This window comes from Symphalangus syndactylus, chromosome 4, assembly GCF_028878055.3.
Source record: "Symphalangus syndactylus isolate Jambi chromosome 4, NHGRI_mSymSyn1-v2.1_pri, whole genome shotgun sequence".
NCBI lineage: Eukaryota > Metazoa > Chordata > Mammalia > Primates > Hylobatidae > Symphalangus > Symphalangus syndactylus.
This window is the reverse complement of record NC_072426.2, coordinates 91,562,035-91,587,646: the sequence shown is the minus strand read 5'-3', so window position 1 is coordinate 91,587,646 and position 25,612 is coordinate 91,562,035. Positions and strand designations below refer to the sequence as shown.

Below are 25,612 nucleotides of genomic sequence, written 5' to 3'. Positions count from 1 at the left end.
GTACTGTCTATGTAGTGAATTGAACATACCTACCTCAATGCGTTTTTATGGGAATAAAACAAGAGTACAAACCCTTCTGTCCACTAGTGATATTTTTTACCTTAAGTCACATTCCTTCACCACTAATAGTGGTTAAGTTTTCTGGCTCTTAGTGATCCATTTTCAAAAGGCCATCTCTTTAATTTTTGCCTCTACTTTCTTTAGTGGCGTTTTCCTATGTCACTGCTTAGGTGATACGATTTAGGGGAAAGCCATATTTTACTTGAGTTAAAGTCAAGTTTGTTTGTGTTTTGGGAGGTTGGGGCAGATTGTTCTCAAAAGGATTTACTGACATTCTCCAGCATAAGTTTTAGGTAAAAGAGTATTCTTAGGAGGGAAATTTCAATAAATCTTGAAGAAGAATTATATTCTTTACAAATCATTTAGGGAAAATTCTCTTTAAATAGGGGGACCTACTTATGCATCTGATTTGCCCATGACACTCATTGTTTACACTTTCACACCTACATAATTATTCATAATGCCTTTTTACTTTCAAAAATGTGTAGTTTGAATAAGGTGTATGAACCACCTAATCGCAGAAAGTTACTTGTCTTGACCTAGAGGTCAGCTAGCATCAAGAGTTTAGGGGACCAAAAATGGTAACCCTCTAGGAAATGAAAAGAGGAATGCATTCACTTCTCTGCAGAAGAGGACTGGTAAGTGGACTAATTTTGCATTCAGGTTGTAATTGGACAAAACAGACAGTGTGATCAATAGTGCAGGTGCGTAGTGGCAGAAGAGAGCATGGTGAAGTGAGCCTGTAGACACACTCGTGCGATATGGGGACAGCTCTGATGTGACCAGGGCTGTGGAATTCAGTTTAGGGGAAAGCGGGTTGGGAGTAGTGGTAAAGATGAATTGGGTGGATTGGGCCCTGGCTTCTGAATTACAAATGTACTTTTGGAAAAACAAGATTTTGAATAGTGTGGGTGTCTATGTAATTACTAAACAAGGACATTTTTTAGCTTTTGGCTCAAGTGACAAAGATTTTCCTTTCAAAAGCATTTTGCCAGATTGAAATCTAAACATAAACGTATGACAACATTGCTACCAGTAGCTAATTCAGTGATTCAACATGTCTGTTTATCAAACACTTGAGAGCACTTTCAAAGAGCCCTGGTTTGGGTATGAGGTAGAGTTTTGTGAAGCTTCTTTTAAAGCCTCTCTGTCTGAGAAGGAATATGCTAATTTTTATACCATCTTGCCAGAAAGGAAGGCCCAGAACAGAAGGAACACAAAAGAGGTATAAGGGGGTAAGGGAACCTGGAAAAACCTTTGAAAAGTAAATTATCAGTTTAGAAATACTCTTTAAATATCAACAATGAGTCAACAGTCAGTGTGTCAGCTCTGCACCTGGCCACCCCGCTGTAGGCCACATTTCCTATCCTCTGTTGCAAGTTAGTGAAGCTATGTGGCCAAACTAGAGCCAATGGAACATAAGTGGGAGTGATATGTGTAATTTGGGGGCATTTTCCACATAAAATAAAAACTCTTTGCCATGGAATCCCTTTGTCTTCCCCCTTCCTATGTGTAGTCACAGGAATGATTATGACCCACCTTCCAATCATGCAGATGAGGATAATGCCCAAGGGAATAAACATTTGGGGAAAAAATGAGTGCACTCGCCAGTCCAGATTTAAAGACTTATATATGTGGAAGAAATAAGCTTTTGTGTTTTTTTTTAGTCACTCTCCTTCAGAGTCTGTATATTACAACAGTTGAAATTGACCTTACATAATACACACCCTTTCTAGGTACCTACAGGTCTTCTGCAAAAGCAGCCATACAATCTTCAGATTGTGACCAAGTTGCTTTTAAAATTCTCATCCAGGTTGCCTCTTTTTTCTCTCTCGGTTATAGCAATTCTCATCAGTAGTGCTGCCAAAGTTGAATCCTCTTTCAAGCACATGAAAAAAAAAAAAAAAACAAAAAAAACACGAAACTAGGAAAAGCATTAGAATTGCCCCATGTGAATTCCACTCACATTTCAAAGCCAATACATTTAAAAGATTAAATGAAAATATCCCATCTACTGTTATCACACTCTGCTGTCTTCACCAATGTGAACTGAGAATAAGAGATGGCAGCTTTTCAATGTATTGCCTAGATTCCTCTGGCTTGTAGTGCTCCCATCATTTCTATTTCCTACCATGCTTCTGTGATAAAGCGAGAAATAATATGCCAAAATGCCACTAGCATTCAATACAGGATATGCTGTCCTCTACAATTAGCATATTTCTTTCTGATAGACCAAGTGTTTAGGATGCAATGATTTATAGGTCCAGGAAATATATAGACAGTTGCTTGGATGAAAGAAGGGTATGTAGGAAGTTGACTTTGTGTACTAATAAATGCCAAAGGGTACATTAGGTTGAGGAAATTATGTATGGAGGAGTCTGGCGATAAATTACTGTTGCATTTTCTGAGTTGAATTGCTTATGTGTCTGTATAAATTGCTAAGCAGAAAATAAGCTAAGAGCATTAAAACTTTAGTTAACTCTATTTCCTCAGGTCTATATACTTTTAAACTTATTTAGGACAATAGCCCATTTGTTTTATAAATCACAGTGTTCATTGCAATATCTTTCAAGCTGAAAGCACTAAATCACTTTATATTACTGAGACCCGGAAGAATGCAGCATTATAGCTTGGCTGGCAGAACATGTATCAGTGAGATATTGATCTAACCAGGAAAAAGAAAAGCTGTGCTGAATGGACTCCACACTGCAAGCAGTGTTATCTGTAGGCTGCAGTGTTTGTTCAAATCCCATATTGCTGGAGGTGAGGTCATATATATGTATTTTTTGCAGGCTTCATATGATGTTAGTGACAATTATGGCCATTTTCTTGATCTGAAAGATTAAGAAAGTTGTTAGTTGAAGAATGTCTGTAGATGATTTCTTGACATCATGAGTAGCTCACTTTTCTGCAGGAATGGGTTAAAATGGAATGTTGATCAAGTGCTCTCACTTCTTAAGTATGGTTTGTCTATACTTCCAAACCTGTATCACGGAACCCCTCTGGACCCTTTGGCAATTCAAAGTGTCAACACTAAGACAAAGGTGTAGCTGTCAGTAGGAAGGGATACTGTGTAGTTTCCTTAAGTAGTGTTTTCCTAGAAGACCCCTCAGAAGTAAGGACACTGAAACAGAAGTAAGACATGAGTCTTAATTGGATTATGCTGAGATTAGGATACTGTGTGACTCTGACTTCTCATCTCACTTTCAAAGACCGAGGAGACAGGTGCATCCGTAATTTGCATAGGGTCCAGGAAGGAGCCCTGTGGGAAAGATTCAGCTCTGTGTACAGTTAGCATTAGGCTGTTCCAATATAACTGATTGACATGGACTGACTGACAGAAAGGATTAAAGTCCTGGAAAGAGAACAACAGAAGTCATTGCCAGGAGGGAATGAAATACTGTAAGCAAGTTAGGAATCTGCCATGCTGAGGATAAGGAAATAGAGAGCTGTGTTTGAACCCGTCCTCATCTTGTCCCTTAGGAATGCGTATGCTATCTGGAAGGATAAACTAGAATAAACATATCACCAGGAACATAAGTGAGTCAGCTGTTGGATTCACTCCTACTACCAAGAGGAGACCTCTAGAGGAGCAGCATATGCATGGCAACTAGACCTCTGCTCCTGGCGTAGATGTGGGCCCCTGGTCAGTTTTCATAAGTGCTTATTAAAATAATAATGGAATGGTCATCAGCAAGCTCCTGTTAGGGATCCACTTACTGTCCTGCTGGTACCTGCGCACTCTATGATAATTCATATTTGGAACTGTTTTATTCCCTTTATTGTACGCAGAGGGTATTTTGTGGGGTCAGAGATTCTTCCATGTGCCTGCCAAGTGATTACTCACCTTTTTATTCCAATATTCTATGTATAGTTGCACCTACACACTCCCATACAAATCCTAATGCAGTGTATAGGCTGTGTATTGCTATTTAGTATGCTTTGTCTCCAGTTGTGTCTTCGAGCCTAGGTCCCCCTCCATAACATCACACTGTGCTGTTTCTCTAACATGCTGGCAGACACAGAGAGCTAACAGGAAGCCTAAACAGAGCATTTCCCTTTGGGTTGAGCGTGAGGGGGCTTCTTCCTCTCTCATGTCACACTCTGCTTGGCGTGCTCTCCAGTCCTCTAAGGAACAGATGCAGGAGCACATTTACAAAGCAGGACTACGACGAGCGGGCACCCACGAGGCTTGAGATGTGCCCAGCCTCCTCCCTAGGCAGGCTGCCAAAGCAATGCTCCCTCATGTATTAGCTTGGGCAGATAATGGGTAGACACAGGAGGAACAAATCAGGAAGCAAACTCACAGTGGGCCTGATTCCCATTTAGAGGGTGAGACATCCACAGTCTGGGATAGTGAGAAATTTATGGAATGGGCTCTTTTTTCCATTTCTACTCTCTTCTTTGCTGTGGTTCCTCAAACACCACTTGGTGCACAGAGCTAGGGAAAAGCAACAGAGCTTCTGAAATGGCATTTGGCTAAAACACTCAGCCAATCTTCTATTTTTATTTAATTTTCATATCAGCAGTATTTTATTAAAACCATTAGTAAAATACAGAGAATATCTAATTTTAGAATGACAGCACTCAAACCATTTGTTACAAATTGACTTTAATTAATGTGGTTTGTCATAATGAATAGGTTATTTTGACTCTCCACAGTAGCATTCGTAGTGGTACATGAGGGCCTGAGGTCTTCTCCCCCACAGCCTTGCAACTGCCAGGTATTATATTACAATGGGAGTAAGTCTTAGCTTGAACTCTTCTGTGCTGCTGTGGAATGAATTTTCGGTCTCAATTCATCCATTCCCAGTAGTATTAAGCACAACCTAGCCATGCTTCATAGTGGGTCCACGGTTTCCCCACTTTTTGATTTGGGGTTCAGATGTGTAACTTGCTTTCGTCAATGGGAAGCCTGCAGATAATTGGAAGTAGAGGCCTGAAATGGGCTCATGAATTGGAATTGCTTTCTCAGCTTCTGTCACCACCATGAGAAGAACATATGCCAGATAGCTGCTGCCACTTCAGTGAAATGAGACCCTCAATGTACAACCCGTAAATGCAAGATCAGCTGAAACTCAGCTAGCCCACAATTCCCTAAGTCATGGGAAATATGGTGTAGGTCACTGATATATCAAGCTTGTTGCACATTATTGTGGTAATAGTTAATTGATGTACATATATACCAACACATACCAGCAAGTAAGCACACAGAAAATTATACAACCAATTCTTTTAGGCACTCCACCAAGCACATTGCAGATGTGAAAATATGGTCAGGGCAGGATTCTGCTCACCTGATTGAAATTCAGGGATAGATCCCTCCCTTAGTAGACTGTCCATATGTCAGGTACACACAGCTGGGATAATACCTTTATCCTTGTTGTGTAAAACCAGAATAAGTAATACGGACTTACAGTTTACCTGATCTAGGCTGAAGTCTTTTAAAGTAAATTATAGACAATATGGCATTATCTATCTATCTATCTTATCATCTACTCATCCATCCATCATTCATCCATCCATCTATCCATTTATTGATCCATCCATCATCCATCCATTCATCATCCTTCCATTCGTCCACCCATCCATCCATTTTTGAATCCAGGCATTGTTGATTTCCACAGTCTTGTGGGAATGTAAACATGACCAATTAAAGCTGAGTCAGTGCAATGTGATTTTAATAATAAATAGGATAAATTATTATTGCCCCATGACCTTTAAACATTTTTGTCAAAACATTGAAAATGCTCTTACCATTAGATATAGAGAAATGAAAAATAGACTAATATTTATTTAGTAAAATGTAATTTAAGATACCAGAAACATTAAGAATTTATTTTATTTCTTTATTAAAATCTTATCAGAAGCGGTTTGAGCAGGGTTTGGCTTTTTCTCATAGTTATGTAATCTATAGTATGGAGGGAATGAGTTTTTTAAGCCTTGGCAAATTGCCATACTCCTTTCAAAGACTGGATGAGTTTCCAATATCTTATCCTTTTGAGATTTTCATGGTGTGAAATATCCCCAAGAGTTTTCTTAATGTGAAGATTTTTTTGCTGTCCTCCCTCGCTGCCTCTGGAACATTTTTTTCATCCTTCTTGTCACTACCAATTTCCATATTTATATCAATAACTTTGCCTTTACTAAGTTCCTCTAGATGCATAATGGAAGCTCCCAAATGGCAGAAGTGCCAATATTTCCAAGGTCATCTAGTGCTCCTATAATTTCATTTACATTTAATTCAAATTCCAGTTCCAGCTTTATTACTCCTTGTTTCTTTGTTGTTCTTTCATCTTTATTGACCAGTTCCCTTTTTCAATTATCCGTTTTCTAAATGAGTTTATCCCTGGGGGAGAAGGGGGCAACACAGCTACACACTTGCTGTCTACTCATTAACAAATATAAGCACGGCAACCAATCGCTGACTGACTTAGAAAGAACTGATGTGATTGGTCATTGGTCATGAATCTATTATTTACATAGTGATTTGTTGACTGAAGAGCTAGCAAGGAAGTTTGTAGCTTATGTAATTACTCACAATTAAGGTAATGGAGTAACTTAAATTTGAACTGTGTTGTTGGATGACTGGTGTTATTTAATTAAACTGTGCTCAGTGAGGACTGACCATATTTATTTGTCTCTCTCTTGCGCTCTGTGTGTGTGTGTGTGTGTGTGTGTGTGTGTGTGTGTGTGTGTGCATGTGGTTAAACTATGGATTTCTAAGTCCTTTTTCCTGTAAAGATAATAGCAATGCTTTGTAGCTGCTGGATATGGTCACTTAAAGAATTTGCTATCAACCTTAGAATCTGTTATCAACCCCTTAGAATCTGTAGTCTCTGTTTCCAAATCACAGGGTTTGTAACTTTTCTCATTCTTGTCTTTCTGTGAGTCTCCAATGTCAGGAGAACTGCCTCTCCTGTGAGCTTTGTGCCTTCCTGTTGTGTCTGTCATCCTTCTCCCCAACATGGGGCAATTGGTGTCCCTCTGGGAGTTTTCAGATAGTAATTTGCCCATCTTGGAAGGAAATGGTCTCCCTTTGGCCTCCTTACTTTTCTCAGGGTGTCTGTTCTCTTCTTGCAAATGTCTAGACTCCTAAGACTATTGCCTCCACAGTCTGGAACTTTTAATGCTATTAATATTTAATCTGGTTTGCCACACCTCACGCCTGGTTTAGAATGCTCATTGGTAAGAAAAAGGTGCTCCCAAATTATGTGGATAATCTTGAAGTTGAATTATTATTTAGAATACAAAATGTATACACTGAAAAGCAAACTCATCTTGTAAGGAAAGGAAACATTTGCATTTCATAGTGAGAACAGGGTCCCAATATCTTGGTTTGTCTAAGCAAGAAATAAAATTAAACACAGTGAGCCAATTAGGAAGAAACGATCTGAATATGTATCATTGTGACAATATTCACTTATGACAATTTCTGCTTATCCTATTCAGTATCTTTTAGACATTTCTAGAGTCAGTGCAAAAGCCACTGGCCAGCTTCTAAATGCCAGGGTTTTAAATGCCTGTCAAAAATGAATTTGTTACCTTATTTTTTACAAGGACACTTTGTAATGCAAAAGGGTAAAATACCATACTCTCCCAGGAAATATGTGGTAAGGAGGCTAAACCAATATTTTTTCTTTTTAAGATAGATAATATCCCTCTTCACAAAGAAAAAAGAGTAACTGTTGTCTCCTCTAAACTATCTTTCAGACATTTAATGAGAGCTATCTTATCCCAGCGAGTAAAAGGCAAATACCAGCTGCCTCCTGAGAGAGGGGCAAAGAAAGTTCAAGGAAGACCTCCTGCTGCTGGCTTTGGCGGCACCTGCTGTTTTTCTCACCCCCAAAGGGCAGTCTGTCTTTGAGCACTTACAGTGTACGCAAGGAGAGTAGCCCAGTTCTGACTTGTCAATCACTAGGTTAGACTCTCTCTGAAACTCTCCTCTAGGCAATGGCATATAATCTATGCAACAGTCAGAGTGCCAGACACCCAGGGCTTGGGCTAGGCTTGCAGGGCTCGCTGAAGTGGCCCCTGGATCTTAGAACTAACAGAATCAAGGGAAGTGGGAAAGCCAAGGTCAGACTCAGTAGCAATAGTCCTGTGAAAGAGCTAGGCTATGGGGAGAGAAACCAAATAGGAGCTAACAGGTCAGCTGTGGACAGCAAGAGAAAGAGATGGGTTTTGGAATGAAGGGAAGTGATTACAATCTAGAGAAGGTTACTGAAAAGCCAGGGCTTGTATTTCAATACCTTTTGTTAGGTCAATATAGCCTCTCCCAAATTTTAAAAGGAGCTTTGAAGAGGGCTACGCTAATTTGAACTAGTGAGATCAAACAACTTTGGTTCCAATTGGGATCTTCTAGTCATCTTGGCTTCGTGTGTGTGTGTGTGTGTGTGTGTGAGAGAGAGAGAGAGAGAGAGAGAGAGAAAGAGAGAGAGTATGAGTGTGTGCATGGCAACTGTGAAATCAGTAGACATGTTCTGTTTCCCCAGTTGAATTTAGGCATAGTAAGTAAACAAACCAACATTTTAACATGTGCTTCAGAAAACAAGGAAGGTAAAAGTCACTTCCAAAAGGCCTAAGAAATGTGCACATTTACAGCAAAGCAAGGGTGAGTGGAATTTGAGTACATATTATAGAGAAGCAAACCTAAGGTAGTCCCAAAAATTCCGGCTGGTGATCACTCTTGGGCTTCAGGACCTGCCATGATGCCCTGGAAATGAGGCAGAAGGAATCAGCTTGAGCTGCTTTTCTGACTTGATGAGGGCATTCCTCCTACCGCAAGTTTCTCATCCACCCCTTAAGTACAGAAGAAAGCAGGATACACCAATTGCTTAGAGTATTTCTAAAGGATTTAATGCAAGACTGTATTGAAATATGCTTAAACAACTTCTACAATTTCTGCGACTGTGACAAGTGATGGTTAATTTTGACATTGCTGACTGTTTGTGGCTGCCATTTATTCTTAGCACAGTTATTCATTGTACTATCTGGAATACATGCTTCCTTTTTAGTTAAATTAGAATCATGGTAATTAACAAACATTTTTCATTGAAAAAGTACATTCACCTAATAAGCAAAGAAACATAAAAGATCAAAATGACCACTGCTATGATGAATGACAGGATAATTTTTTTTTATTTGTTCTAGATGTACCAAATAGAAGGGAATTACACCATCTCAAACCCAGGGCACATGTAAATAAATACAAGTATAATACAAAATGTCTTTCTTAAAATGTCAGAAGAAAATTTAGCTATTCTGAAACTCAATAGCAGAAACTGTTGTATTTCCCATACTAGGAGTATCAATAGGCAAGTGTCTTAGTTCGAGCTGCTATCTCAGAATATTATGTATTGGGTAGTTTATGAACAATAGAAATTTATTTCTCACAATTCTGGAGAGTGGATCCCTGAGATCAGGATGCCTACATGGCCTGGTTCTGGTGTGGGCCCTCCTGCAGGTTGCAGACTGCCAACTTCTAGTTGTGTCTTCACGGGGCAGAAAGATAAAGGTCTAAATCCCTTCCTCTTCTTAAACAGGCACTAATCCTATCATAGGGGGTTCACCCACAAAAGCTTCGCCTCTTAGTACCATCTAATTGGGGGTTAGAGTTTCAACATATTAATTTTGAGGGGACACAAATATGCAATCTATAACAGCAAGGCATTGAGAGTGGAGATTTATATGAGCCAAAGCAGAATCACAGACAAGTCATCAACATGGCTGTTGGCACATAGGCATTTGCTAATTGTTTCCTTTATTTAGTTTAGCATTTGGAAATATATAAATTTATCTACAGAAATAGGATTATGGAGGCATCTAAAACTCTTCTGATGTGTTTCTATGCCATTCAACAAATACCTGCTCTCTGAAAGCCTTCAAATTGATGTCTGCCCTTAAGGGAGATGAATGGGAGAAGATAACTAGCAGTGAGCAAACACCGTATCTGATCGTTTACAGATATTAAATAATGTAATCGCTAGAAAAAGAAAGCAAAGCATAGATAACATATATAATTATCCCAGTTTTAGAGATGCAGTTCAGAGAATTTAAGTGATAAAACTATCTAATAATAAACAGCATTGTCAGTAATGTTAGTAATAAAAACTGAAAATGCTACCACTTATCAACCACACACCACGCATAAGGGCCTGGGCTAAGCACTGGATGTATATTTTATCCTCTCAGCATCCCTGTATGTTGGCTACGGTTATTTAAATTGTATAGGTGAGAATATGAATGGTTCCTAAGAACTGTGCTTCTCAAAATTTTATCTGCATACAAATAAACTACTGATCTTGTTAAAATGCAGCTTCAGATTCACTAGGTCTAGGTGGAACCTGAGGTTCTCTGTTTTTAACAAGCTTCAGATGACACAGATGCTGCTGATCCATGGACCAAACGGAAGAGCTGGGATTGGGAGGTGAAGTACATGAGGCAGATTCTTTTTTTTTTTTTTTTTTTTTTTTTTTTTGAGACAGAGGCTTGCTCTATTGCCCAGTCTGGAGTGCAGTGGTGTGATCATAATTCACTGCAACCTCAAACTCCTGGGCTCAAGTGATTCTCCCTCCTCAGCCTCCTGAGTAGCTGGGACAATAGGCATGCACCACCATGCCTGGCTAATTTTTTTGAATTTTATTTTTAATAGAGATGAGGTCTTGCTATGTTCCCCAAGCTGGTCTGAAACTGCTGAGCTCAAGCCATCCTGCTGCCTCAGGCTGCCAAAGTACTGGAATTACCAGCATGAGCCACCATGCCTGGCCCAGATTGACTCTCGGTGGAGAAAAGATCAAACTGTTATTTGTTTAGTTCAAAATTGCAAGTGCATCTTGCCACCCCGTGCTATCTCTTCCTTGGGTTTAGCAGTTCAGTTTAGTGGGGAGAATGAGATGTGCACAAGGATGACTATGAGACTCAGTACTAATGGCAACACACTCTCAGACAGAGGCAAAGAAGAATTCCACCACCGTCTCTGCCACTCAGGGCTTCCTGGGATGCAGAATATCTATGAGTAATTCCAAATGGGTAAATCAGGATGATTCCCAAAAAGAGGTGTCTGGTAAGCTAAACCTAGAAGACTGAAGAAGATTTTACACATAAACACATAAGAATGTATATGTGCGTGTATTTATATACGTTATGTTGTATACATATGCAATATAAATCTATAATATACAAAAGTTATACATACACACGTACATGGGTGTGTAGCTATATATAATGTATGTATATACATTATATGTATATATGTATATGAATATGTATATGTATATTCACACACATTATATATAGACAGACACCTGTACATATATTTTGATATCTATCTTTTGCTTCTAGATAGAGAGAAGTATGCACAGATTCCATACAGTATGAGGCAGGATCACAGGATAGCTTGATATTTTGAATGCACTTTGGTTCCACAAATCATGTAGATCACATAGTATTTTCTCTTCCCTTCTCTTACATGAGGGGCACCCGGATATAGGACACTTAGAGTAGCTTATTGATTTGCTTCTCTACTTATTAGTAAAATTTTTAATAATAGGGGCTATGGAATTCTTGATCTTAGAATATCTAGGGCTCTAGATCTTGTCAATTCACAAAAACAGTTTATTTGAATGATTTGATGTTCTTATTTCAGTTTTATTTGAGTTAAATTGCTTTTGATATTTTCCTTTAGTAATTCAACCTCATTTTCTTAAGATTTATAGTTTTTATTTGGCATTAATTTGGAAAATCAGATATCATAATTCATTTAAAGTCATAGAAAATAAAAATATGAGAGCACCTAGAAGTTTGTAAGATGATGTCCTATTGCTTTATTGGCTTTACTCAGTTATTTAAAACAAAGTTTATGTGCAATAAAATTAATAAAAATTCAACTGATATTGAGAAATATCAAAAGTAATTAATCAAATTAGGTTTCTATGATAAAACTTCATTATTAAATTTGATTTTATTTATGTTCACATTTTCTAAGAAAAATCTTTAGAAATAAAGCATTTGAAATCTTCTGATTATAAATATTTAGCCTCTTATGTTCTCATAAGAGGCATATCTATTTTAAAGAAGCCACTGAGAAGCTATACATTAATTAAGAATACTATTTATTAAAAATAAATAGTCATAGAAATAAGGGTGCTGGTGGTTACGATTCCCCAAATAGAATGTTACTTCTATTAACCACAATATTCAGCCATGAACTTTCTGAAATTTCAGGCCAAGAAGAAAATAAAGTTATATCTATAGCTGTGCCTAGTTAGTAATCAGAAGGTTGAGTTTGGCGGAAAAAACAAGCTTTCCTCCTTTTCTAACCAAAGAAGTTGTTTTTATTTGGTGTTTGTTTGTTTATTTATTTTCAGCTGTTGCTCAAACAGATTCCTCAGGTACAGACTGACCCACCCAGTATAACAGGCCAGATGGTATGACTTTAGAACTTTTAGTCATATTTACTATGTGATAATTTTTTTACTAATTTATTTCCTTCTTCATCTTTCCTGGGACAGCCTGTGAATTGTGCAGTGAATTCTGTCAGTATCACTAACCTGAATCTTTTTATAACATCCTCTTTTACCTAAATTTTAAAAGAAATCAGTAAAACTTTTAGTTATTATTTGGCATTCAGAATTAGGTTCAAATACGTCTATGTGGGTGCCTGTGCATGTATGAGTGTGTGTACCTGCTAGTAAAGACACTGAAGACATCATTCCAGCAAAAATTGATCACTGTGTTTTTGGGCTTGGTCCCAAGCTATTTTCTGTGAGATCCTCTTTCTCATTTTTGCTTTTGAGTTTGACAGAAATGACAGCTGAAATGTATCTCAGTAATTGAGTTTTTAACATTTTTTTAAAAAAGATAGCTTACTCAAAGCAGCTGTTGTTCATAGCTGTTGTAATTTAAAGGAATCTATGTGCTCTTTGCAAAAATAACTGTCCTAGGCTGAGGTCAAGAATATGTAATATACAACCACAGAAAAGACGTGACATGCCTTCTTGTCTGAAACACGTGAAGACACAAGGAAGCCTTCATGCTAGGTAATTATTTTCAGAGGAGCTTCCATGGGACTTCATAAAACCATTGACTTAATGATGACATATTGACTCTATTTTCTCAGTGAACACTCTATTCATTTGAGCATCCCATCATTCAAACCTTGTAAATCCTTTCACAGTCTTTGTGGAAATAGGGTCCAGATTGTCATCCGCATCTTGCCTTCAGCAGCAAAAAGTACACACTCCTCCCCCACTCAGAAAAACTGCCCATTTTATGTCATTTAATTATTTGCAAGATTCGTTAATTGGCAACAGCCCTTTCAGATTTTCATTAGAATTAACAATATTCCACTATAATTTATAGATTATGTGTCACTCTTCCTCCTCAGCTTGAAAAGGGCATACATATTTCAAAATCACTTTTGAATCTTGAAATTTAAACATTTTCCCCAATGACATCTATTTTAATGCATGTGATTTAAAACATGAGCTTTTGATATAAAATAAAGATAATTTGAAAGAAAAATAGCAGCCTCTAAATTTTCATATGGTTCTTCCTCCTGGGGATATTTCTAGAACTGAAAACACTTAAGAGGGTGCAGAATTCTTTGTAAAGTGCTTGCTTTTGCTTATTTAGAAATAGAGGGACAATGGCAGATGGGGGTATGAACTCTCCTTTATCAGACCTACCTTCTGGGCTCATTTCTATATCTTATCAATAATATGACTTTGAACATACAATGCCAAATCTCTAGGTCTTACTTTTCCCATCTGTAAAATGGGAAAACCCTCAACCTCAACAAATTTTTTTTGGGGGGGTTAAAAGTGAATTAATACATGAAAAACAATTTTGTATGCCTTGAATTATTTATGTAATTTTGTAACTTGAGGTTTGCTGACCTAAGTTGTGAGGTTAAAGGTTTAGATATAGGAAATATACTAACTTCTAGGTTGAAAGTGAGCTCTGCCATTCATGCTCAAGACTGTTTGCTTTCTGACATTTTAGGTTTTTATTCTTTCCAAGTATTTATCACAATTAGGGAGAAGGCATTCAAACTTTAGTATAAATGGCTAATCTGAATACAGAATAGGAAGACTTGGGTCATTCAAATTCACAAACCTGTGTAAGGCTGCCTTGCTCACCCCTTCAGGAGGGTTTTTCTTGGTACTCATTGGACTGCAAAGGGTGACATGGTACTGTGCCACCCCACGAGGACCTTAGTAAGAGGCCTGGGTAGGATGCAGCTGTTCAGGGGCTAGTCTGTGCTGGGACTATGAGGTCCTAATTTAACCTCACCTAATGTCTTACTTCTATTATTATCCAATTTTACAGCCAGTCCTTGTGAGGCACAGCCTTGCCAAAGTTACATGACTAAATAGAGAAGCTGCAATTTAGAGCTACATTTTCTGACTCCAAATCTTGCTATCTCAGTCATTATATTGTACCTTCTTTGCTGAATGAATGATTGAATGAATGAATGAAGGATGAATCGGTAATAAATAGAGAGATATTTTATTACATAAAAGCTTTCCTAAGTTATGGGAAAATATTTCTGAGATAGTTATTACTGTATATTTGCTAAGGAATTAGTAATTTTCAAAGTTAGGATGCCACATGTCATAACTGGAGTCTATTACAGTTAATCATATGGGGTCTGAGTTAATGTGCTATAACGAACATGGTTGTAAACAGAAAGGACACCCATTTTTGCATTAAATGCCATTAGCTGGTCTGAGAGCACCTTGAGATTGTGACATACTCTTCATTTTGCCATTTTTTTCTCTGTCAGCATGGAGCACAGGTTCTGGTACAGCGAGAGTGCTTTACAAAGATTTGCTGAGGATGAGTGGATTGAATCTTTCACTCATCCAACTGCTTAAGTCCCTGCTGCACTGAGTTAGGAGCTGGGTCTAGAGTGGTGAGAGAACGATCCACAATTTCTGTTCTGATGAATATTTGGGACAAATGAAGGAACGTTCCAAAGGAAATTGGGATGGTGTGTGGTTGAGGACAACGAGGGTACTAAACAAAGTGAAAAAGACCTCAGAAAAGTGGTCGAATGAGGCCTCTCTTGGCAAGTCACATATTATATTAGATATGTGAAGGTGATGTTTGAAGGAAGAGAGTGAATTAGAAGGGTGTGTGCATACTAGGGGCAAGCGCATCCAAGGGAGAGCAGCCCTTGCAAAGACCCTGTGCTGAGAGTGGCATGCTTTGCCTGAGAACCTCAAGAATGGCCATGGTGGCTGGAACAAAGTGAGGGAAGGGTAGAGTAGGAAGAGATCACGTGTTAATGGCATGACAGAGACTGTTCATGGAAGTACGTTTTGTATCTTTGGAATGATCTCAGTAGTTTCTTTTTTTTTTTTTTTTTTGAAATGGAGTCTCGCTGTGTAGCCCAGGCTGGAGTGCAGTGGCATGATCTTGGCTCACTGCAACCTCCCTCTCCCGGGCTCAAGTGATTCTTGTGCCTCAACCTCCTGATGCACACCTGAGTAGCTGGGACTACAGGTATGCATCACCACACCTGGCTAATTTTTGTATTTTTAGTAGAAATGGAATTTTGCCATGTCAACCAGACTGGTCTCAAACTCCTGACCTCAGGTGATCCACCTGCCTCAGCCTCCCAAAGTGCTGGGATTACAGGCTTGAGCTGCCACCGCACCTGGCCTGGAGTGATCTCAGTCTTTTTGCTTAGAAAGATTATTAAAATATTTACAAATGATTGGACCCTGAGTAGACTGGCAAGTTAACTTACAGAACTAGATTTGAGAAAGTTTTTCTCTCAAATTTGAATTGATTTGCCTGAATCATTTTTTTTTCTAATTTTGTCCAACCATTAGCTCTGGAATATGGTACATTAAAAACAATTTGCATTGCTCCATTGCTGCTAATATCAAGGTCAATATTGTCAAAAGGCATGGAGATAGAAGGTCAAGGGCATGCCTCAAACAGCATCAGTAATTTAGGACAGCCTGTCACAAGAGTTAAAGTGATTGCTAAGCAGGAAGAAGTATGAACAATTCATTATAAAGGGGGCTGGATGACTTAGATGTTAAGCCTACTTTAATTTTCTGCATAGCAATTATACTGCTGATTCACATATGAAAGTATTAGGAGACTTGGGATGATTGCAGCTGAGGACACTTTTCCATTGTTCATGGGACATAACTAAATCCTCTGATAATCATACAACTTATGGGAAATAATTTAAATAGCAGCAACAATGATAATACCTCATATCTCTATAGCACATTGTCTCCTTCAGAGCACTTTCAGGTATGCCATTAGACAAACCAGTGAGGGAGAAAGAGACTGGCCTGGGAAAGTTAAATGACCCTGGTTCCACTGCAAGTTCATGGAAATGCAGATCTTGTGTTAATCATGTCTTCTTCTCCTTCAGTCACTTCTTAATTCTACCTCAAGAGCTCAGACTTAAAGGTTTCACACCTTGCCTTGCATTATGTGCTTGAAGCCCAGCAGTAACACTGGAACTTGGGTAATGCAAATATCGATTGCCCAGTTTACAGACAAAGAAACTGAGGTGCAGGGAGGTAATGTGACTTCAGTCAGAGAAAGTGATAGAATACTACATTCTGACTTCTGAGGATTTTTTTTTCTTATTAATATTTTGAGTACATAAAAATTATCGCTAATCCCATGAGCTTGGGAGCTTGTTGACTTAGAAACTAGGTCTTTTTTACATTGAGACAGGTACCGTTTTCCTCTATCCAAAGACAAAATTGAATTATTTTCTCTTATGACTATTCTCTAGGATGTAATTTATTTTTATGGACCTTTCATTTCCAGAACTCAAACTGGAATCTTCTTATCATCATTACTATTGTTTTTATTATTTTCATATCCAGGGCATCTATAGATCCTCTTATTTTTTTTCTTGTTCTACTTTCCCCAATAAATAACCTTTTATAAGGACCATCCACTCCTGCCCCCACCATTCCAGTGTCTTTTATTTTGATCCTCCTTCAATTTTAGAGGATCACAATAAGAAATAGCTTGGGGAGAGCAGCCTAAATAGAGATTAGGATCCACCATTAGACATAAATGAGACACAGAAGAGAACAATTAAAATTGGAATCCCACAGGTATGAACTGTTTCCATATAATGTTTTTTAAAGGTGTTAGCCTTTCTCATCCCTAAATTGCCTTCAACAGGAATTCTCTTTTTGGAATATGTATACCATGGGTGGGATACAGAAGTAACCTACTCTACATAGAAGGGCAAAGTGGTGATAAGATTGGGTTTTTGAATCAGATAATCTTGAGTTCAAACCTCAACTCTATCACTTATGAATTTGTGATTGTGTAAAAGTTAAGGAACCTCTGTGTGGTAGTTAACTCTTCTGTCAAATGGGAAAATGACTTTGTTCCTCATAAAGAAGGTGTGAAGAGAATAAAGACACACAAAATAATGTGTTACTATGCTTAGTTTAGCTTAGAGATGGATTTATGTGAACCCTAGATGTGCATGGGTGGACAGCTGATCACTGTTATTTTGCTTTTATGACTACTGTGTACTGAGCGCTCACTCTGCCAGGCAATCCGAATGGAGCTAGACATTCAGTGGAGAACAAAAGAAATTAGATCCCTCTCCTCATGAAGTTTACATATTAAAATAGAAAAATATAGGCCGAGTGCGGTGGCTCATGCCTATAATCCCAGCACTTTGGGAGGCCAAGGCAGGTGGATCATGAGGTCAGGAGTTTGAGACCAGCCTGGCCAACATGGTGAAACCCTGTCTCTACTAAAAATACAAAAATTAGTCAGGCATGGTGGTGCGTTCCTCTAGTGCCAGCTACTCAGGAGGCTGAGGCAGGAGAATCGCTTGAAGTGAGCTAAGATCACACAACTGCACTCCAGCCTGTGTGACAGAGCAAGACTGCATCAAAAGAAAGAGAGAGACAGAGAGAGAGAGAGAGAGAGGGAAGGAAGGAAGGAAAGAAGGAAGGAAGGAAGGAAGCAAGGAAGGAAGGAAGGAGAAAAAAAGAAAGAAAAGAAAGAAAGAAAAAAGAAAGAAAGAGAAAGAAAAAGAAAGAAAGAAAAAAAGTAAAGTAACAATTTGAAAATGTACTTCGAAGGAAACTAGTAAGATGTTATTACAGAAAACAGAGAGGACAGGTACTTAAAGTGGTCAGAGAAAGCCTTTTGAGAGGATGTTTGACACAAAGCACCAAAAAGAGTATGCATCATGTAATCAAATACTGTGGTCAAGACTGTTCAGCACAGTGCATCTCCTGTGCAAAGGCTCTGAGATGTGATCAAAACCACTTAAAACTGATGTATCATCAAGGAGTTCATGATTCAATTCAACTCTCCTTAAGTAAAAGATGAATGTACCTTTTTCAGACATGATATTTTAACTAGTTCATGAAATAGATCAATTTAGCACAAGAGGTATCTTTTCACATGAAGTTAAATGGTTAAATTTATAAAGTTACTACATATTACAAAGCTATACTCCAATTCTTGATGAATGTTTCAAGAACATGTTGACTTTTCTCAAGGAAAATGACAAACAAAACTATACATTTCGTATATATATTATATGTATATATTCTTATTCATTTATTTATTTATTCTTCTGTGATTTTCCTCAGTGGCATTTGCTAATCATCTAGTCCAGGAAAGCTCTTGGGAAAACTACTTATGTAAGGTAGATACCATGATAATAATAACGCAAGAGAGAGGAAGTCACATAGACTAAGAGTGGTGCTGTATTTCCAAGGAGGAAGATGTTATTTATTGCTGAGAATTTATGAAAAATTTTGCAGAATAGGAAATCTATAAATTCTAATTCTATAGACATGATGAGGAAACTTTTCCACATGTGGAATTTCATATTGATAAGTGACTATATATAATGCCATATATCAGCATTATGCTTAGACTGGCACAGAGGGTGTCTGAAGGGAAATGATAGGTGGAGAAACCTAGGTGGCCCCATTTAATAGGGGATCTGTATTTTAAGAAGTTTAGGCCTTTTTATTTTATGGCAGGGAGAACTCAGTCCAAAAACTATGGAAGGTTTATAGTTAGAATGAAAATTTTCTGAGCAAGTTATCAAGACTATCTACCAATTACTTCAATAATTAGGCCTAAAGTAAAGCATTTCCAAATTAGATAAGTCCTTTTTATTTGTACAGAAGAACACTTCATTAACTATATTTCAAACCAGTGGCAGGTTTACAAGTTATTTAATAGTGGCATATAAGCATAAAGCAGTTGGAAGAAACCAATAGTGATTTGGATAATGCTTGTGTATATGTTTTCAAACATATTTATAAATAATAAATTAGCACTCCATTAAGAACACATGAGATCATGATTTGGGGAGTGGAAAGGGAGGGAACTCATGCCCAGATAAACAAAGAGCTGCAATGAGTCTAATGAGTCTGAGCTGGGTAGAAAATATTAATAGTAGTCAACATTCTTTCATGAAGGACGTGGGATAAAAATGTGTCCATTATTTGTGCTGGATGCTGAGTGGTCTGGATGGCTCATTGTCAGAAAAAACAACTTTCTTCACTGCTTTTTAGTTCTAGTAACTCTTGCTGTATAATACGTTAGCCCAAAACTTAGTGGTGTGAAACAACTGTTTTATTTTGCTCATGATTTTGTGGCTTATGAATTATAAAAGAACTTGGGTGGACAGTTCTCTTTTGGGATCCCTCACACTGTTGCAGTCACACATTTTCTGAGCTGTGGTTGATTGGGCTGCTCATACAAGATGGTTTGCTCAGGTGGCTGGCAGTTGATGCTGGCTGTCAGCTGGGAACTCAGCTGGTGTTGTCAGCCAAAGCATCTACATGTGGCTTCGTCAGCTTTGTATTCTTAAAATAATCAGACTTCTTATATGGCAACTGGCTTCCCACCCTGAGCAAGCGCCCCAAGAGACCAGAGGGTAGCTGAGCCTGCATGGTCTTCTGTGACCCAGCCTTAGTAGGCACCCAGGTCAATTCCTTCATACTGTATTGTTGAAAGCAGTTAGTCTACCCAGGCCCAAAGAGAAGAAATATAGAGTCCAACTCCTCGTAAAAAGAGAGTTAAGGTTTTTGTTTGGTAAAGATGATGACTGCTACAGATTTCTTAATGATTTGTGGTCAATAAGAAATCTGTGGCTGGGCACGGTGGCTCATGCCTGTAATCCCAGCACTTTGGGAAGCTGAGGCAGGTAGATCACCTGAGATCAGGAGTTCGAGACCAGCCTGGCTCACATGCTGAAACGCTGTCTGTACTAAAAGTACAAAAATTAGTCAGGGGTGGTGGTGGTGCCTATAATCCCAGCTACTCAAGAGGCTGAGGCAAATCTATCCAACAATTTGTCCAGTGTAAATTCTTTGAAATACAGATTTGCAATAGTTGCCTTTTTATCTAGTGATAAGTAAAATCAGAAATATACCATATTTTATCAACTTTAAAATGTAGTGAATTTTATGATACAACATTACTTTGTGTACTACTAAGAGAGAAAACAATCACACAGCTATCGTGAGACTAATTCCAGAGTGCTAACATATGCAAAAATATTAATTTTGGAATTGATAACACAGTATTTTGAGATTTTAGAAATTCATCTGTGAGCTTTTTCTTTTCTTGAGATACAATGTGGATATCACAAAAATTTGCCCTTTTAAATTATACAATTCACTGGTTTTACAATATTCAGAAGGTTGTACAATGTTCAGAAGGTTGTACAACCATCAACCTCTCATCACTCTTCTCCCCCATATCCCATACCTATTATCAGTCATTCCCCATTTTCCCCTTCCCTACACCCCTTAGCTACACTAATCTATTTTCTGTCTCTGGGGTCTTTGTGTATTCTGGACATTATATATATATATATATATGGACTCATAAAATATGTGGCCTTTTCTGAATGGTTTCTTTCATTTAAATAATGTATCAGAGTTCATCTATGTCGTGGCATCCCTCCATGTATTTTTGAGGTCTTCATTATCAATGCCTTCATTAAGAAATGGTCCCCATTATATTATGTTTAGAATATAATAATACATAAGATAACGTGCAGGCATCAGTATTCAATAATCACTCACAAAGCTTGATTTGAGCGGAAAGACAGGAAAGAATTAACCCTTAGATCTGCCATGTAGTCCAACGAACTTCATATACTGAGCACTTCCTTTGTCTAGGGGTCATAGTACACTTTATCTTAGTGCTGACTGGGCAGCACCAAGTCCTTCAATTAGTAGTAAGATTTTAATGAGAGATCCCTGGATGCTAAATCCCACGATTAAAGCAGAATGATGTAGCCTGATTGCAGGTTTCTAACTCTCCACTCTCAGTCCTCAATATCAAGCATACATTTAGATCAGGCAACTGAGAGCTGGCCTTTTGAAGGCTTTGATAGTTGGTTTACATGAACAGAAACGCTGTTGTGTGGTTTAAATACATGACTGAAAAGCATTGGCATCAGTAGATACCTGTATGTGCAGGTGAGTCAGGTAAGCTGAGAATCATGGTGGGAGAGTGAGAAACTGAGTAAGGGAGATTCCCTCTCCAGATGAGGAGACAAAGGCAAGTGAGACTTGGTGCGGACTCTTATACTCTTATTAATATTTAAAAGGCAGAGATCAAATCCATTTTGTTCTGTTTTTTGAAATAGAGTCTTGCTCTGTCCCCCAGGCTGGAGTGCAGTGGCACAATCTTGGCTCACTACAATCTCTACCTCCTGGGTTCCAGCTATTCTCCTGCCTCAGCGTCCCGAGGAGCTGAGATTACAGGCTAATTTTTGTATTTTTAGTAGAGATGGGGTTTCGCCATATTGGCCAGGCTGGTCTCGAACTCTTGACCTCAAGTGATCCACCTCGGCCTCCAAAAGTGCTGGGATTACAGGCGTGAGCTGCCGCTCCTGGCCCAGTGTTTTTTATTTGATATTTATAAGGAGGAAAGGAAAGAAGAAAGAGGAGAAAAGGAAGCAGGAAAGATGAGGGAAAGATAGGACAGGTAGAAGGAAAGACTGATTTTACCAAATGACGTTTGTTTGTTTTTTTCTACCTTAATTCAAAACAAGCTCTTGCTGGGAGGAATGGAGGCTGAGGAAGCCATGACCAAAAGTATAACTAGTATCACTGCAATGAGCTAGGGTAACCTCAGGCATGTCTCAGAGCCTCTGTTGTCCTCAAACATCAAATGAAGGCATCAACAATTGCAAACGTTCAGATCTCCTGATATTTCCTACACTCCTTAGTTGTTCTTTGTCTAGAAAACTCCAGCCTAATCTTTGGACTCTGAATACTCATCAGAAAACTATGATGTCTCTCTTAAGCTCTCAGACATTTGAGTGTTTACTCAGTTTTAAGTGAGTAACTGTTTGAGAATGAGTCCTTCACTAAGTTGTAAGATGCTCTGGGGTCAGAAAAAGGCTATTATCTTCACAACTGTGGCTTCTGACAATTGTTTGGCCAAGTGCTCAGTTAATATGAATAGAGGGAATTAAAGGTGGGGCCTTAGCTCACCAGAAATTCCATATCTTAGGTTTTAGGTAACAGAGGCCTAAATTCTGGCAGAGCAGTAATAGAAAGAAAGTTAAACATGTGGCTAAGAGAAATAAAGAGAGATGGGAAAAAGAAAGTGAGATAAACTGAGTCCGTATTATAGGAAAAAGTTGATTCTATTAATCAAAGCAAAGTCAAGAAAAAGAATGAGTCTGGAGTATAATTCTCTGGAGTGGCACAGGAGCCATTAGCATGATTTTACGTTTCATGTGGATAACCATTTAAAAAATGTCAGTAGTTGTGTCTTAATGTGTTGTAGTAAGAAAAAAAAACTAACACATCGAATTTGTGATATTACAGTTAATGTTTCCTAAGAGTTGGCAAATAATGACAGGGAATTGTTTTAAATTCAATTGAAAGAATTATAATAATAGGTAAATATAGGTATACATTGGGAATGTTGTCATTTCAGTTCCAGAGGTTTGAGACCACTGCAATAAAGAAAATGGTGCAATAAAGTAAGTGACTAGAAATGTTTGTCTTCCCAGTGCATATACAAGTTATGTTTACACTATACTATGGTCTATAAAATATGCAATAGCATCAGGTCAAAAAATGTACATATTCTAATTAAAAAACACTTTATTGATTAAAAAAAGGTGACAATCATGTGAGCCTTCAGCAAGTTATAATCCTTTTGCTGGTGGGGAGTCTTACCTCAATGTTGATGGCTGCTGACTGATCAGGGTGGTGGTTGCTGAAGGTTAGGGGGGCTTTGTCACTTTCTTAAAATAAGACAACAATGAAGTTTACTGTATCATTTGACTCTTCCTTTCACAAAATATTTCTCTGTAGCATGTGATGTTGCTTAATAGCATTTTACCTACAGCAGAACTGCTTTCAAAATTGGAGTCAATCCTCTCAACTACTGCCACTACTTTATCAAATAAGTTTGTGCAATATTCTAAATCCTGTGTTGTCACTTCAACAATATTCGCAGCATCTTCAACAGGTGTAGATTTCATCTAACAAAAGCACTTTCTTAGCTCTTCCCTAAGAAACAATGCATTATTTGTTCAACTTTTTCGTGAGATTGCAGCAATTCAATCATGTCTTCACACTGTACTTCTAATTCTAGTTCTCTTGCCATTTTCACCACTCTGCAGTTACTTCCTCCACTGAAGTCTTGAACCCTTCAAAATCATCCATGAGAGTTGGAATCAGCTTCTTTCGAGCCTTTGTTATTGTTGATATTTTGACTATAGATCATTAATATTCTTAATGACATCTAAAATGGTGAATACTTTCCAGAAGGTTTTAAATTTACGTTGCCCAGATCCATCAGAGGAATCACTATGGCACCTAGGGCCTTATGAAATGTATTTCTTAGATAATAAAGTTTGAAAGTTGAAATTACTTTTTGATCCATGGGCTGCAGAATGGATGTTGTATTAGCAGGCATGAAATCAACATTAATCTCCTTATACACCTTCCTTGGAGCTCTGGGGTGACCAGGTGCAATTGTCAATGAACAGTAACATTTTAAAAAGAATCATTTTTTTGTGTGAGCAGTAGGTCTCAATAGTGGGCTTAAAATTAGTAAACCATGCTGTAAACAGATATGCTGCCATCCAGGCTTTGCCATTCTATTTATAGAGCACAGGAAGAGTAGACTTAGCATAATTCTTAATGACCTTACAGTTTCCGGAATGATAAATGAGCCTTGGCTTCAACTTAAAGTAACCAGCTGCATTATGTAGCAAGAGAGTCAGCCGTTCCTTTGAAGTTTTAAAGCCAGGCATTGACTTCTCTCTAGCTATGAAGGTTTTAGATGGCATCCCTTCCATTAAAAAGCTGTTTCATCCATATTAAAAACCTGTTGTTTATTGTAGCCACCTTCATCAATTGTCTTAGCTAGATCTTCTTGATTACTTGCTGTTCCTTCTACAACAACATTTGCTGTTTCACATGTACTTTTATTTTATGGAGATGACTTCTTTCCTTAAACCTCATGAAGCAACCTCTGCTGGTTCCCAACTTTTCTTCTGCAGCCTCCTCACCTCTCTCTGCCTTCACAGAATTGAAGAGAGTTAAGGCCTTCTCGTGGATCATGCTTTGGTTTAGGGTAATGTTGTGGTTTGTTTGATCTTCTATTCAGACCACTAAAACTTTCTCCATATTAGCAATAAGGCTTTTTTGCTTGCTTGTTATCTGTGTGTTCATTGGAGTAGCACTTTTAATTTTCTTCAGGAACTTTTCCTTTGCATTCACAACTCGGCTCAACGTTTAGCACAAGAAGCCTGGATTTCCACCTATCTCAGCTTTTGACATGCCTTCCTCACTAAGCTTAATCATTTCCAGCATTAGGGTAAAAGTGAGAGATAATGTGACTCTTCCTTTTGCTTGCTCACATAGAGGTGGTTGTAAGTTTATTAATTGGCCTAATTTTAATACTGCTTGTCAGGAAATAGGGAGACTGAGAAGAGGGAGAGAGAAAGGGAATGGCTGGTTGGTGAAGCAGTCAGAACGCACGTAACATTTATTGATTAATGTCACTGTCTTATATGGGCATGGTTTGTGCTGCACCAAGACATTTACAGTAGTAACCTCTTAAAGATCAGTATTACAGATCATCATAACAGATATAAAAATCATGAAAAAGTTTGAGATATTAAGAGAGTTAATGAAAGACACACAAAGACAGGAAGTGAGCACGTGCTGTTGGTAAAATGGCACTGATATAAACTTCCTCAATGCAGGGTTGTCACAAACCTTTAATTTGTAAAATACTCAATATCTGCAAATTGCAATCAAGTGAAGCACAATAAAATAAGCTATACCTTTAGGGTCAAATCTGTGAAGAAAGGAATGACTAAATATGGTTATATCAATCAGGGTTCCCCCAAGAGACAAAACCAACAGAAGATATATGTGTGTGAGCACACACAGAGAGAGAGATGATTGATTTTGATTTTAAGGAATTGGCTCACGTAACTGAGTGCTGGCAAGTTCAAAGCCTGTAGGCAGACCAGCAGGCTGAAAACAGGAAGGATTCTTGTATTACAGTCTTGAGG

At 38.1% G+C, this 25,612-nt stretch overlaps 1 protein-coding gene across 9 annotated transcripts in view; it reads left to right on the top strand.

The window, feature by feature from the left end:
• The window catches only part of NRG3 (neuregulin 3), a 1,125,306-nt gene that overhangs the window by 518,985 nt on the left and 580,709 nt on the right, over positions 1-25,612 (top strand). The gene's annotated exons all lie outside the window — the stretch shown is intronic.